At 40.1% G+C, this 16,532-nt stretch overlaps 1 pseudogene; it reads right to left on the bottom strand.

Moving 5' to 3' along the window:
• Positions 1–1,796: 1,796 nt before the first annotated feature.
• Positions 1,797–16,532, bottom strand: part of LOC117023200 (60S ribosomal protein L23a-like) — a 77,846-nt pseudogene continuing 63,110 nt past the window's right edge.

The following is a 16,532-nucleotide window of genomic DNA, read 5'->3' as shown; positions in this document are numbered from 1 at the left end:
AATCTCCTCTGGATTGTAGCATCTTAAATATCTCTCTGGATCTGGTTCTCTGTTTGTTGATTTTAAAGTACAGAAAATTACTCAACCCCCTGCTATATTCCCATGATGGTTTACCATATTTGAAAATTATTATCATGAGGACAGAATATTGAAAGCCATGATGAACTAGGAAATTCAGATGCCAATTTATAATGCAGCGAGGTTTAAAAAGAATTACTATCATAACTGTTGTTACCAGAATCCCTTTTGTCAAGAGAACTGACTGCTAAGTTCCATGAGGATAAGGCTTCTATCTCTTTTACTCCTCTTTGAATACTCAGCGCCTAGCTCAGTAGTGGGCACATAATAGGTGCTTGATAAATATTTGTTGAGAAAAAAATGAATGCATAAAAAACATACTGAAGGGTCATTTAGATAGACTAAATACAGCATCTGGAAGAATGAGGCAGGACAAAGGAAAAGCTGAATGATTTTGCATAAGAAAATGGAAAAAAATTAGCTCTTAAGAAGAGAGAGAAAGGGAAGAGTAAGAATGCTGAACAACATTTCAGGAGTCAGGAGCAGAGATTTTTAAGTTTCAGGTGCATTAAACTCAGTTTTAAGTTACATTTCAGGGTTATAAAATCTTTTCATCTCCCCATATTTATATAAAGTCTGCTATACACACAAAGGTCTCAAATGAGGGCTTTTGGTTGTTTTACTTGCTTCACAGCGAGCAGGGGAAGGTGTTGACTTTCATGTGTGGGAAAGTACCAACACAGCAAGGACTGCACACATGGATGGTCAACTGGTCTATAAACTATTTCACTGGAAGCAGGAATCAAGAGCCAGAGGTGCTACCTCCTCCTTCCTCCTCTACCCAAATTCCAAGAGAATTGAGATGGTGTGGAGTTCACCCTGTACATGAGGGATGGGTTTCATCTTGATCTCTGCTGACATCTAATCATGGTAAGAAACAACCATCGGGCTACCTACTTCATTGGTATCTAATATGGCTCGTCTTGTGCTTTCTTTCAACCTTTCCCATTATCCTCCTCTGCCGTTCTTTATAATGCCTTGAATAATTTTCATTATCATGAAATATGAGAAGAGAAAAAGAAGCAACAAAATGAGAAATACGTTTATTCCCATAATATCTCAGAAACATGTAGGCCAGGGGTTATCACCTATGAAATCTGTCATTGCTCTCTGCAAGACCCAGCTTACTATAGACAGAATGGCTTTTGAAAAATGCTTGTCATCCTGAATCCAAAGTAATAATTAATTAAATAAGAGAAATTATGATAAAATCTAAAACTACAAGTGAGATTTGTTAACGAAAAAAAAAATCTACTACATCACTGAAAAAAATGTGCCCTTCCCATCTCCAAGCATCTCAACCACCATGATGCATTAGTGAAATTAAGACAACAACTCTCCCTGTACCACTATGGTAGCAGCTGTTTTTATCATGTCTCTTAATTTAACTTTTAAAAAACGAATTTGATTAAATTTGAACTTGTAGGAAACCTGAATACCAGGTTAATGTTCTTTGAAGTTATTCCAGGCTTTCCTCCAAATTCTCTAAAGATTTCTCCTAGAACAACATCCTGGGAAATTAATGGGGAGGGTATATCCTTGGCATTTGAGGATTTCACACTGGCATATTTACAATCCACAATTTCTGCTGTTTGTAAGTGACCCAGGAGTTCTATAGTATATAGGAATTTGTCATTTTGAAACTAGCTTCACGTGGCTTTGTTTATTTTTTTACAGTGAAAAAATTTTACATGTAGAATTAGCCAGCTGGACTCAGTTTAGATGCTCCCAATTTTGTTGTCAACATCCGAAGCATCATAGTCAGGAGCCAGGGGAACATATGCCTGCTTCTCTCCATCAGGCCTGACCAGGGTGCTGACCTTGCCGCGTCCATGTCATGGAGCTTCTTCCCAGCCCGTTTGACCTGGTGCTTGTTGACCTTGACATCCACAGTGAACACACGTGTGTTGCTGTCTTCCATCTTCTTCATGGCTGACTCGGTAGTCAGGGGGAATTTGTTGACGGCGCAGTGGTCAAGCTTGTTTCTCCTGGCGCTCCTCTGAGGATACGTGGGCTGCCTTTGGCGCCGCACGGTCTTGGGCCTTCGGAAGGTGGGTGACGTGTGTATCTTCTTTTTTGTGTGGCTGTGGACGCCTTTCAGCCCTGCTTTCTTTGCCTTCAAGGCCTTTGCTTTGGCTTTGGCTTTGGGAGGGGAGGGACTGCCTGCTTTGCTTTCGGCACCATTTCTGTGAAAAGGCAACACGGCTTTATTGTTTTCTATCGCTCTGGTACTCAGTAGCTTTCCAAAAGTGATAAAATCTTTCTCTATGAAAAATGACCAATAAATTTATTGAACGTTGAAAAGGTGGTTAATTCACGATGTGAAGGATGGGACAAGAAACAGACTTTTGCCTGGAATGTCGTTCTACAAACACCTGGATTCCCCAAAGTAAGGAGAGGCAATCTTTTCAAATATTAATAAGCTGTTTGCTGGTGCTGAGTGAAAGAAATTAAGATTTGAGAAGAATAATTCTCATTCCCAGTTCTTGGCTCTCACTAATACAGGGGCGTAGTATAGAAGTGACATTATACTCAGATTCTATGTCCCACTCACCCACTAGCCAACTCTGTACATTTGGGATAGTTACGTCACCTCTCTGGTCACGGTCATCATTACCACCATCATCAAGGCTAACATCTACTGAACCCTTACTATGAGTTAGGCACTCTGCTAAACTCCATACCTGGATCATCTCATTTAATGCGTGCAACAACCTGATACCGAAAGCATCATTTTTATCTGTAGAAGCAAATAATACTGGATAACAACAGCTAACAGTGATTGAATGCTTATTATGAGGGATATTATGCCAAGCGTTTTACACGGATCATCTCATATAATCCTTACAATGATGAGCTGGGTGCCATTAAACCTCTATTTAACAGATAGGAAGTTGTGGTTTAGACAGATTCATTAATTGATCCAAGAGGATGCAGCTAATACTGGGAGACGAAGGAAGATTTTGAATTAAAAACTCTTTAACTCTGAAGCTCAAGATCTTAACCACTAGGCTCTCTGGAGTATATAAAGGAAATAATCATGCTGACAAAATAGACATACGTGTACAGAGGGTGAGTTCTTTTCATTCACATAAGCACCAAGTGTTGGTAATATACTGTCCGTCAGTATGTCATATAGTTGTCATTTCCCACTGGCAGGGCCGGCCCTCAGAGCCATTTCCTCTATAGTAATTTTCATAGCCATATTCGTCTCATGGGGCTTCCTACATGTGACCAAGAGTGAATACTGAAAGGACAACTGGTTGAGGTTCAGGTGGTAGACATACTTATGAAGCCAGGTTTTATCTGTGTGTACCTCTCAGTGGCCCCTAAGGCACTGAACCTGGGGCCCAGTTGCATTAGGGCCACACTTCACCGAGAGAAACCAATTACCCTCAACAAATCCGAAGTGTTCTCTTGAGCAATTTCATTTTTTGGACCCTAGTAAGCAGATGGCAAGAATCTGTGTTTCTGATAACTGAGCAAACTTTCTTCTTGCCTTCGAAGGATGAAGGAATGGAAAATGGAAATTCACTCATTCACTGGGACAAGCAGAAGGCAGATTTCTAATGTAGATTCTCCAAATCCTACGCACACACAGGCACACGCACATGCGTGCACTCACGCACATAGCCATCAACAGCAGGACAGCAGACAAGTATGACCGTATGACCAGTGATTTGTCCACCACGAGAGCAGAGTGGGAGATTTGATAATACCTCATTTGCATGCATTTTCTTTAAGGGATCACAGGTCAATGTTTAGACTTCAATCAAACAAATACAATCTCGTAGATTAATTATAAATCTGAGGAGCAGTTGTATCTAAATTATAGTTATTAATGTTATTTCTGTCTCTGAATGATAAATTACATTCAAGTCCATTACTTAGCACAGTTATTATGACTTCAGGAACTTCATTTGGGGAGAGTTTTGATTTTCTCTGGGAGAGAAAAGGCAGATTCATCTTTTGGCTGAAGCATGACTATTTTGGGATCTAGTCAGATATAATCTTCTTGAGAGAGAGAGGGGGAGACTGGCCACGTGTCACTCTTATCCTCCATGGGTGGTGCAGATGAAAAGAGTAGGCTTATGCAGGGGATTTGTTCTCAGCTTCATAATGATACTCTTCTTTCATCTGACATTCACTAAAAATAACATTTGAATGAAGGAATTGGGTCACCTGGTGACATTTTTGGTAGTAGCAATACATTGTGGGGGAAGCCTTTATGTTTCCATATAGAATTGCACAAGTTCAGTGTTGGGTTTGTAGAAGGCATTTCCAAAGAGAGTTATGGAAATTCCTCATTCGGTTCTTTTAAAGCACAGGAGAAAGGGCTGCATTTCTGGGGCAACTTGTGGAAACTCCCTCATGGAAGCGGGGGCCAAAGCAGATAAATAAAACTTCAAAGTCTAGTTCCAATACTGTAATTCTATATCTTTTTCAATGTGAAATACTGGCCCTAAAGGAGTAAGCACATTACTCAATCACTTTCTCTGCCCTAATACATTTGTTCCATTTTCTGAGCATGGAAAATACAAGCTGGAGATTATTTTAGTGTCAGATGGCTGTAGTGAAATTTGGAGCCCTGAAAGACATACGACACTTGTATTCTAAATCCCGATTCCAGGACTTTCAGGAGATCTGGCACATAGCAGAGTTCAATAAAGATTACTGAATAAATAATAATAATTGGAAACCTCTTACAGCCTCTCTGATGCTGCTTTCACCGTCGATCACTCCGCCCAGCCACACGGGTCCCCTGGCTGATGCTGAGACACCAAGCACATGCCTCCCTTTGCACTCCCTGTACTCTTGGCCTGGAATGCTTCCCCTCTGTATTTGTGGGACTGGCTCCCCTACTTCCTAAGGTCTCTACTCAAATGTCACCTTATCAGTGAGGACTCCTGTCATTTCCTGTCCGCCCATCTCTCATATTTTTCCATCGTACCTACGAGCATCTGATATAGTATCAATTTACTTGTTTATTTATTTAGCATCTTTATCCCCCCATTAGAATGTGAGCCCTGTAAGACCAGAGGCTTTGTCTTGTTCATTGCTGGATCTCCAGAGCTTAAAAATAAATATTGATTGAATGAATGAGCAAATGAATGAACACGCGTTTTAGTTATCCCTCCTCGGATTGATGAGAACAGATCCTAGCTCGAGCAATCTCAAAGGAAATTTACCATAATGAGAAGGAATCACACAGAAATCCAAGAACAGGAGTGTTGGATTTGCTAGGCTCCTTGCTACGGCCAGATGTCCTGGAGGCAAGAACCAGAGGAGCCACTAGGACTTCAATGCTACAGCTCATAAGATTTCAACTCCAGCCCTTCAGCATTACCACACTTCACCTCTTCTCTCCTCCTGCATTCTGATTTCCGCACAACTTCAGTCTGTACCATGCCATGTGACCACTTCAGTTGGGGGTTAACTCATTTACCTCCTTCAGCTCTCTCAGTCTAAGTTTACCCACAGAGGAGTCCAGTGATCTCAGATCATCTTTTCCAGCCTAATAGTTCCGAAGTCTCTAGCTTCTTGACTGGTTGAGACAGTTCCCTCCCCAACTCCGCTCACCTATGATACAATGCAGGCATCATGTGATCTGATCCCCATTCAGCAGAAGTCACTTGAGGGTCAACTTTTAGAAGGATCAGGCTATCGACCTCCCAAATACTATCCTTCTCCTTCTCTAAGAATGTTCTGTCATCTCCTACATTCCCCCTTAAAGGCAGTAGGAAGTTCACTGCATCTTTTTATTTGATTGATGCTTTTCATCAATGAGTTTTACCCAAAAAATGCCTTAAAAATTATGACTTGTTAGGTTAAAGACATAATTAATGTAAAACCAAAAAATCACATAAGTACTCTCTTTGTCTTGGGTATCACAGGCAGATTCTAGAAGGAATCTGACAAGTGCAGCTGGTGTGGCAGATCCTGCACCATTCCTGGATGGAGGAGTTCTCGCAAATACAGTTGACCAGAAATGTTCTATCTAGGGGCTCACTTCTCTTTCCAGTTAGGAGGACTGCTTGAGCTTGGGAGAGCAAATATACTGAGATGGTTAAATTCAAAACAATCGGACTGGCAGAATATAATTACTTTGTTTGGCTCAGAGGCTGGAAGCCAAGGCATTTGAAAAGTGTGTAATTAATCCCTCCTATGTCCTCTTTAAGTCTCTTCTCAAGCCCAGGATTTGTTTTCCTTTCTGGTCTCAAGATTTTACTGTTAAGAACCCTAAGCTAAGTAGACTGAGGCTCAACATGGACCTTGATGATGTTTCTGGGAGACTGTTGCTCTCAGCAGGCTGCTGAAAGCAGGCAGCCACGAGGAAATGACCCTTACAGAAGAAGCCCATGAATGCATTTGACAGCCCTGGGGCCAGTCGTACTGCTCAGTGGACCTCAGCAAGTAACAGCCCCTGTGGGCCTCAGTTTCCTCAGCTCTAAATCTCCGAGTTATGAGGATCGAAATCTAATTGACACATTGTATATAGAAAGTGCCTAGGTTTAAGATCATCGGGTAAGAGATTTTACCTTTTATAGCCGGAGATGACAACTATGGTCCATGGGCCGAATCCAGCTTGCTGCCTGTTTTTTAATGACCTGTGAGCTAAAAAGGGGTTTTGTTTCTTTAAGGTTGAAGAAAAAATCAAAAGAATAATAATATTTCATGACATGAAAATGATATGAAATTCAGATTTCAGTGTCCATAAGTAAAGATTTATTAGAACACAGACCTGCTCGGTCATTTGCGTATTGTCTATGGCTGCTTTCCCACAACAATGGCAGAGTAATTGTGACAGAGACCATATGACCCACGAAACCTAAAATACTTACTTTCTAGCCCTTTACAGAAAAAGTTTGCCAACTCCTGTTCTAGAGAGTAGAGGCTGAAAGTAACCAGCTGGGTCAGACACGCCTAGGGTTAAACCATAGCTCACCCCTAACTAGCTGTGTGACCTTGGGAAGTTATTTAACCTTTGTTAACTCCACTTCCCTCCTCTGTAAAATGAAGATAAAAACAGTCCTTATCTCAAGGGGTCATTGGGAGGAATTGAATGAGATCACCATGAGGCTCCGAGCAGAGATCCCAGCCCAGCTGAGTGAACCAAGGCATGACTGTGAGTTTCTTACTCTCAGCATCAGTGCTAAATCTGTGTTTGTGGGATAAATACATGAATAAACCACAGAGTGTAAATTTCATATTATTTTGGAGTATCACCTGAGGTGTCGCAATAGCCAACGAGAGAAATGGAAAAGACAAGCCAGAAGTCTAGGAGGAGTCAGGACCAAGCGGAATGAGCCCAGCCACGAACTGCTATTCCCACAGGGCCAACCAAGACATGGGGGTGGCTCTCCCTGGGCACTGAGATTTTTGCTTCTCCTCAGGTTTATTACAGTCTTTACTCCTGCAATTACAGGTCATTCACTCACTCACTCACTCAATCACTCATTCACCCAGCCAGTAGGAAATCTTTTTGGCTTTACTTTTAAAACGTAGATAGAACCCTCTGTTTCTCTCTCTTTCCTCCCTCTGCCATTCCTACTGCTCTGGGCTGAGCCACCATCATCTCTCACCTTGATTATTGCAACAGTCTCCTACCTGGTCTCTCTGCTTCCTCCTTTATCCTCCTATAATCTGTTCTTAGTACTGACTCTCATTGAATCTTCCAGGAATCTGACCACCTCCTTGAAGCCTTTTGTGCTAGTATCTTAGGTTCTATAAAGGAAACTATGGGAAAACCTGCCCTCTCCCCAGTGGAATCTGATGGAGCCCAAACTATACCCCAACTTCAGCTGTACCCTCTGGGCCAGAAACGACCACACTGAGGATGACTAATCAGCACTGGACTGTTCAAACTCTTGCTTTTTCCCTTCCCCTTGCTTTGTTTTTGCACCAGCATTGTTGACACGGTCTACCTAACTTGAGCAAAGGGGTGGGGGAAGACAGAAACCTCAACAGCACTGACTTTTCCAGCTTATACTAAAGATCTGGCAGGAAAGAGTTTGAAATGCTGACAAGAAGTAGGGGTAGAGTCTGTGTACCGAGTTATCCCAATTACCTCAGAGAATGGTGCGATTATATCATCACCTCTGAGGAGGATGGAAGGAGAATATGAAAAGGCTACGATCTCCTCAGGTTCCGTACCCTGCCCGGCTCACCACAGGCACATCCTGCGAAGCAGACTGCTGCTCACAGACACACAGGCCCTAGTGGTCACGTAGGGAGGAATCACATCAGTGTTCACAGGAAACGTCCCGAAGGCTCTACCCTCTGGCCCATGTTCCAGGGGAGATGGCTGTGGTCAGAGTCCTCATAAAGCTTAAGTATATATGAATCATAAATGATGAATAACCGCATTATAAATTTTGCAAGACTTGTTTTACAGAGATGAGATTTATCCTTAAAGAAACTGGCAGTGAAGCCTCCCTCTATCCTTTTAAGGCCTCAGGATACTCAGCAATAAATACGGAAAGGAAATGGCCTAAAGAATTTATTGAGGAAAGTCCTTGATTAGCCACAGCCAGGGCCACTCCTGGTGTTGGCTGCCAGAGTGATGCATGGACTCTATCTAGCTTTACCTTCCACGAGTATTCTTTTACTTCTCGCATTGATATGTAAAGGATAGGGTGAGGAGGAGGAAAACGATCACGGGAGAGCAGAGTATAGGCTACATTTCTGGGTTCCTCTGTAGAACCTGGAGGTTTGAGGTCAAGTTTTAACTCCTCTCTTGAATACAGAGCTATTTACTGATTTGGAAGAAGCATCTAGATCCCCCTCGCCCCCCGCCCCAACTATCAATTTTGTGGGTATGCTTTTTTTCCCTAAAAAAATAAGCCAAGCCCTTGCTTCTCTCTGCTCCTGCCCAGTCAGAACCTAAGGAATAAAAGAAGAGAAATCTGTGTGCTTTACAATGACCCCTCCGGCAGTGGTGCCCGCCCCTCACCCTGGCCCAGTGAGTCTATTTGCAAAGCTGATTTAAGATGAAAAGCAAAGTGTAGTGAACAAGCTGTACCCTTCTGCCCTGGTGAATATTTTCTGAGTGAAGTTTGACCAGCCTCAAAATTCTTCACAAACTCAAGAGGAAAAGGCATTAGGCTTTTAAATGGCCTGGATCAGGTTTCCATAGTAGCTTGGTTAGACAACAGACCTTTTCCCAAGAGTTATGCAGATCTTGTCAATAATGCTGGTGGAAAAACAAGAAAGCCAACAATGGGGTCTTGTTCATTTTAAGCTGAGTCATGAAAATCATGCACTAAAACCATCCTTGGAGAAAGACCTGATTGGGAAAGCAACAGCCAGTAAACTTGGAAGGAATTTTCGAAAGGAAATGTTACCCTCTGTATTCTAAAAGGCATTCAAAGCACTGAGAGATTGAAGAAAAATAATTTGACATTGTACTCCTCAACCTCATAAAACATTTTTAAAACTAACTCATTATCATAATTTATAGCAGGAACTAGTCTCTTAAGTCTCAATGGACAGTCTGTCTGACATCATGGTCCCATTTGTATGATTCATTTTTTCAAAGGCAATCTTGCCAGACCATTAAAAAGTAAAACAATTAATTACTTTTATGATAGCTGGTTGCCTTCTGGCCTCTAGTTTTTCTCTTTGCGGGGAACATTATCACTCATGCAGTCTTGTCTGATATTTCTGCCAATACATGTTAGAATGCTGCCTGCACAATAACACGAATTCCAAAACATGCAAAATGAGGCCCTCATTTCTTTGGGCATTGCAAATTTAAGATGTGTCTTTCTCATGTTGCTTACAGCTCTGCCTTCTACTCTGGGATCCTTTCACAGCAAAGCAATTATTCAACCTGACCTGTATTACCATTACACCAAATGTCACCATTTATTCCAACAAATAGGAAAGCATTAGTTAAGGACAGAGCTGTTTTCACTGGTTTTCTCAAAGGAGACATCGAGAAGGCTGTGGTGATGTAGAATAAATGATTAGGAAAATATTGCTTCTGGGACTCTTCTAATCTCCGTCTACCTCCAAGGGAAAGTCAGATGCCATCTAAGTCAAAGCTAGGCTGATTTTTATTTCTCTACCCCCCCCCCCTTACACTTCCCCATCTTCTTCACAATTACAGAAAAAGTAGAAAACCACTTCTCTCTTTAGAGTCTCTATTGCTTACTACAATTATTATGGCAACAATTGCTAGGTGGCTTTGCAATCTCTGCTGTTTTTCCACAGTGAAGATATTAAATCCTCTTATGAACAAGGTCTCATGAATTTCTATAATGATACTTTGAGATATAACAAGGACCAAGAGCCTCAATAGTCATTCACACAGATAGGGAGAACAAGGCAAGGTGCTGGGAGGACACCAGGGAATCCGCTAAGCTGGAATTAAAACCTAGCGCTCTGATTGTCATTTAGTGCTAGTGCTACCCTAAATGATTCTATATCTGAGAGGTTTGAAATAAACACGAGGATCCTCCAGGACGGTGTGAAAATAAAAATGATTCCATAGAGTTTCAGTAGCAGTTCTGTAACTTTTAACTGTAGCTCTTTGCCTGGAGTAGAGCATATAACACCAAAGGAGAGTAAGACACAGGAGACTGAAACCTTGAGACCTCACAAGAAACGAGATAATTCATCCATTGACATAGAAAGCAAATAGTGGGGGCAACCATCAATGACTGATGAAAACAGAGCAAACTTTAAGCTAGTGATTTATTTTTAAAGATTGTATAGTATGAACTGCAAAGGGAAACTGTGAGGCATGTGAAGGCCACCCATATTCGATTTCATTCAAATATAGTTTGTCCTTTGAGTTGAACCTTAAGTTTCATCTTCTCCACGAAGCCTTCTTTGACTGCTATAGCCCAGAGTAATTTCTATATTGGCTGAATGCTTCTAACACTTTCCACCTGAACCATGGTTCTAGTTATAGTGTATGTCATTATAAGGGAAAAACAACAACCACCACTAAAACCATCTCAAGTAAAAAGGGAGTGACTGAAAGGAGTTACATAATGAACTATAATAAAAATTAAATATCTTAGAAACACAAAGAGGACTTAGCTGGAAAATTGTCAGGTAGAAATCTATTTTTCTCTCAGCCTCTGGAATATTTCTATTTCTCTCTCATGCATCTATTCTAGTCTCTGCAGACCACTCCCCCATGGTGTTTGCTCCTCTAGATCTAAAACTTGGCCATGACTTTGGCTTGCTCTAGTACCCACTCCATTGCCAACTCTATATGACCTTCCTCGCCAAACACCAACGATCTGACTGCAATCTCTGAGTCTCTTAATCCACTTTCTTAGAGGGAAATCTCACTGGCTAGGCCCTATCTATGGATCGGTACCCTTTGGCTTGGGTGTTCAGTCCTGCTGCAGCTCCTGTGACTTGAGTTGTGTGGGGGATAATGTGTTAGCAGAAATTCTGCTGCAGCTAGAAGCAGAAGTCAGGCTCTTCTCACCTATTTGTTCCAACCAGTCTTAGCATGCACCTGTATTCTGCCTTGCCTTCATCTTTAACTTGTTTTGTATGTGTGACTTGTATTCCTGGTATAGTGAAAGCTTCTTGAGTTCAGAACTCACCTAATTTTCTTTCTGCTTCTTTCAGGGCCTTGTACATGGGATATCAAAAATACTGGTGAAACTGCTTTTTATTCCTCTATGGTATAAACGTAAGTAGAAAACATAAACACTTCTTAGCTATTTGATGAGTGAATTCATGGGGTTACATTTTCAATATCTTTTAAACATTCATTAAATAGTCATAGTTTTCTTTACAGAAGCTTGGTCTTCTCATTGTCAATTACCACATACAAGCATTTGTTCTTTATATATTTCAAAATGGTTTTAAGATGACATGTTCAGAGACGTCAGTATCCCACAATGACAGAGTAACTGATACCTAGCTTATCTTTCTACTGAAATAAATTATAACAATGAACAAAATATATGAGGCGGCTGTTTTTAGGCCAAGAACAGCAGGCAGCATAGGACTTTCATTCTTGAGAGAAAGGAAGCATGAGATGAGGCCCACAATTGCCCCCGTTTTCTGCCATGGGTACATTCTTGCCATAACAGAACCAAAGCAGAGTGAGCAGATAAGGCAGAAATTACAGTTCTAGTCTAGTTTGAATTTGTGAGATCAGGTGCTAGAAAAAGGACCTGTGCAGATGGGAGGCCCCAAAAGTCTGTGTGGAGATTCACCAAGGGTCCTTGGCAAGGGAGAGGCTGCACTTCACAGGGCAAGACATGAGGCCTAGTAGAGATGGACTGCTGTGGGGCAGAGAGCTGAGTGGTAATACCAATGGTAAGGCTAAAGATTGTGTAGCACTGGGACACATTGGAGATCTGGTCCAGGATTCAGTTGAAACCCAAGAAAGATGGTGCCTTAGGAATACAGTCCCTACTTCAGAAACAAGCACCTTAGAAGTAAGAACCCCATCATAGAGTAAGGGCTATACCTAGGACTAAATTCAAAACCAAACTAGCCCTGCCATAACAGACAAAACTGAGCCTGACAGAACCAAAAAGTAGGTGCCAGTGATTTAACTGCCCACAAGAACAAAATAGCAGTCTTTAAACTCAACACTCAAAACATAACCCAGAGTTTCTATAATGTATCATCTATAATGTCCAGGCTACCATAAAAATTTATTAAGCATGCAAAGTAAAAGAAAATTTTGACCCAAACTAAAGAAATAAAGAAAAAAATAGATACAGAATCCCCAAAGATCCAGATGTTGGAATTACTAGACAAGCACTTTAAAGGAGCTACTACAAATATAATCAGGACTTAAAGTAAAAGATGGTCAAAATAACTGTACAGATGGGAAATCTCAGCAGAGAAATGGAAAATATAGAAAAGAACAAAATGAAAATTCTAAAACTGAAAAGTACAATATATGAAGTGAAAATTTTACTGGATGGATTTAGCAAAAGGTTAGAGACTGCAGATTAAATGATTAGTAAACTTGAAGAAAGGGAAATAGAAATTATCCAATCTGGATCAGGTGAGAGATAGGTTTAAAAAGTGAACAAACCCCAGTGATCTATGAGACAATCGTGTGATCTAACATACTAAAAGGTATTCCGTTCACTCAAAAGTACTGTCAGAAAAGGAAGAACAAAAGACATAGGAGGCAACTAGAAAAAATTAATAAAGATGGTAAGCTTAAAACTAATAATTATATTACATGTAAATGAACTAAATATTCCAATTAAAAGAAGAGATTAAAAAGTAAGATCCAACTAAATATTGCCTATAAGAGATATAATTGAAATATAAAGACAGAGATAACTTAAAGTGAAAGGATGGAAAGAGATATACCATGTAAACAGTAAGCATAAGAAAACTGCTGTGTTTTATTTATATAAGACAAAGTAAAGAGTATAACTACAGATAAAAAAATGAAATTTTTAAGGAAAAGTGTTGATTGAATCAGAAACATGTAAAAATTCTAAATGTATACTTACCTAATTACAGAGCTTCCAAACATATGAAGCAACAATTGACAGCACTAAAGGGAAAAACAGATCACCGTAGTTGAAGATTTTAGCACCCTTCTCTCAGTAATTGATGCAATTAGACAAAATAATCAGAGTGGATAAGAAAGATTTGAACAAAACTATCAACTAAATTGACCCAAGTGCCATTTAGAAAACAGCATACTCAGTACCTGAGAACACACATTTTCTTCAATAGCACAAGGAATGTTCACCATAAAAGACAAAAGACCATATAATGGGCCATAAGGTGTCTCAATACATTCAAAAGATTGAAATCTTACAAAGCATGATCTGTGACTAAAATTAAATTAACTATCTATAAAGTAATAATATCTGGAAAATGCTCAAATATTTGGAAAGGAAACTACGCTTTTAAATAACTCATAGGTCAAAGAAGAAATCACAAGGAAAATTACAAAATATTTAGAACTGAATGATAATGATATACAACATACCAAAATTTGGGTGATGCAGCTAAAGCAGTGCTTGGAGGAAATTTTTTAGCTTTAAATTCTTATACTAGAAGAAAAGAATGATTTAAATTCAAAGATGTCAAGAAAAAGAAGCAAATTAAACCCAAAGTAAGTTGAAACAAAGAAACAAGAAAAATAGCAGAAATCAAAGAAATAGAAAACAAAGAAACAATAGAGAAAATTAACAAAGCCAAATTTGGTTCTTAGAAAAGGTTAATAAAATTTGGAATACCTTAGCATGATCAAGGAAAAAAAGAGAAAATACAAATTACTCACGTCAAGAATGTCCCTATAGACATCTTACATACATTAAAAGGATAATAAGGCAATATTACGATATGTTCACGCTAACAAATTTCACAATTTAGAAGTACTAGAAAAATTCCTTGAAAAACTATAATTGTCCAAACAAAAACAAGAAGAGAAAATCTGATGATTTCTGTATCTTTAAAGAAATTGAACTTGTAATTTAAAATTTCCCCACAAAGAAAACTTTAGGCCCATACAGTTTTTATAGTGAATTCTCTTAAACATTTAAGGAAGAAATATTACCACCATCAAGGACTTAAAGGATGCAGGGGTGGTGATTCCACCCATAGCTCCAATCAACTTGCCTATTTGGCCTGTGCAGGAATCAAATAGATCTTAGAGAATGACAGTTGATTATTGTAAATTTAATCAGGTGCTGACTCCAATTGCAGCTGTTATTCCAGATGTAGTTTCACTGTTTGAGCAAATAAATACTTCCTCTGCTATCTGATATGCATCTATTCATCTGACAAATGACTTTTCTCAAAACCTGTTAGTAAAGACCCCCAGAAGCAGTTTGCTTTCAGTTGGCAAGACCAGCAATACACCTTCACTGTCCTACTTAAAGGATATATCAGCTCTCTGACTCCACACCATAATTTAGTCCACACATACCCTGATCACCTTTCCCTCCACAAGGACATCACACGGGTCTTACTGTCGGCCACCAAGTTACTATGCAATCTGAGCTTCCCATCATAAATTAGGTGTTGTCTGACCCACCAAGCTGTAAAGTTGGGCATGCACAGAAGCACTCCATTACCAAATGGAAACGGTATATACAAGATTGGGCTCAAGTAGGTCCTGAAGGCACAAGTAAGCTACGTAAAGAAGTGGCCCAAATATCCATGGTCCCCACTCCTGCTACATTACCTGCTTTCTCCTAGCCCACACCTATGGCCTCCTGGGGAGTTTCCTACAATAAGTTGACTGAGGAAAAAAAGACTTGTGCCCATGCTCATAGATTTCACTGGTCTTACTGTGTTCCTCTTCATTCTGAAGCAGCTGCCTTGATAGAATAGTGGAACGGCCTTTTGAAAACTGTAACCAGTGCCCCCTCGGTGACAATACCTTGCAGGACTGTGGGAATGTCCTCCAAGAGGCTAGGCGTGCTTTTAATCAGCATACAATACATGGTGCTGTTTCTCCCCCAGTCAGAATTTAGGAGTCCAAGAATTGAGCAGTGGAAACAGCAGTGGCACCACTCACTATTACCAGTGATCCACCAGGGAAATTTTTGCTTCCCATCCCTGTGACCTTATGATTTGTTGGTCTAGTGGTCTTAGCTCCACAGGGAGGAATGCTTCTACCAAGAGACACAACAATGATTCCATTGAACTGGAAGTTATGACTGCCATCCAGCCACTTTGGCTTCTCATGCCTCTGAGTGAACAGGCAAAGAAGAGGGTTACTGTACTAGCTAGAGTTATTGATCCTGATTATCAAGGGGAAACTGGGCTGGTACAATACAACAGATGTAAGGAAGAGTATAGCTGGAACACGAGAGTCCCTTAGGAGGTCACTACCATGCCCTGTGATTGAAGTTAGTGGAAAAGCTTTAACAATCCAATTCAAGTAGGACTGCTAATGGCCCAGACCCTTCAAAAATGAAGGTTTGAGTCACCGCACCAGGCAAAGAACTACCAACAGTGGAGATACTCACTGCAGGCAAAAGGAATATGGAAATCCTTCTATAAGAAGATAGTTAAATACCGGCTATGATCACATGACCCGTTGCAGAAATGAGAACTGTAATTGGTAAGAGCATTTTTTGCTTATTTTGTATAAACATGTTTATATTTTATACATTTAATATGTATTTTAATATTTTTGTTTTTTCCCTCTGATCTCCGTATCATCTAACATAAGATATATTAATAATAGTTAAATTTACATCACAGTATTTAAGTTATAGGATGTTAAGGAGAAGAGTGAGTATCATCCAAGGCCTTTGCTCCCTTCTCTGGAGAAAGGGTCAGTGCGTTTTTGGTTATACAGAGGATAGTTGTGTCATATTAGGCAAAAGTAGGGCTTTGTTATTGTCTTTATTTGGAGATTAACTATAATTTAAGGAGACGTGTATGGGTGCTGAGTTGAAAAGGAATAGACTGTGATAGTCAATTTTATGTCAATTCTACTAGGCATAGTCCTCAGTTATTCACTCAAACACTAATCTAGG

Source organism: Rhinolophus ferrumequinum, chromosome 6 (assembly GCF_004115265.2).
Source record: "Rhinolophus ferrumequinum isolate MPI-CBG mRhiFer1 chromosome 6, mRhiFer1_v1.p, whole genome shotgun sequence".
NCBI lineage: Eukaryota > Metazoa > Chordata > Mammalia > Chiroptera > Rhinolophidae > Rhinolophus > Rhinolophus ferrumequinum.
This window is presented reverse-complemented; position numbering and strand designations above follow the sequence as displayed.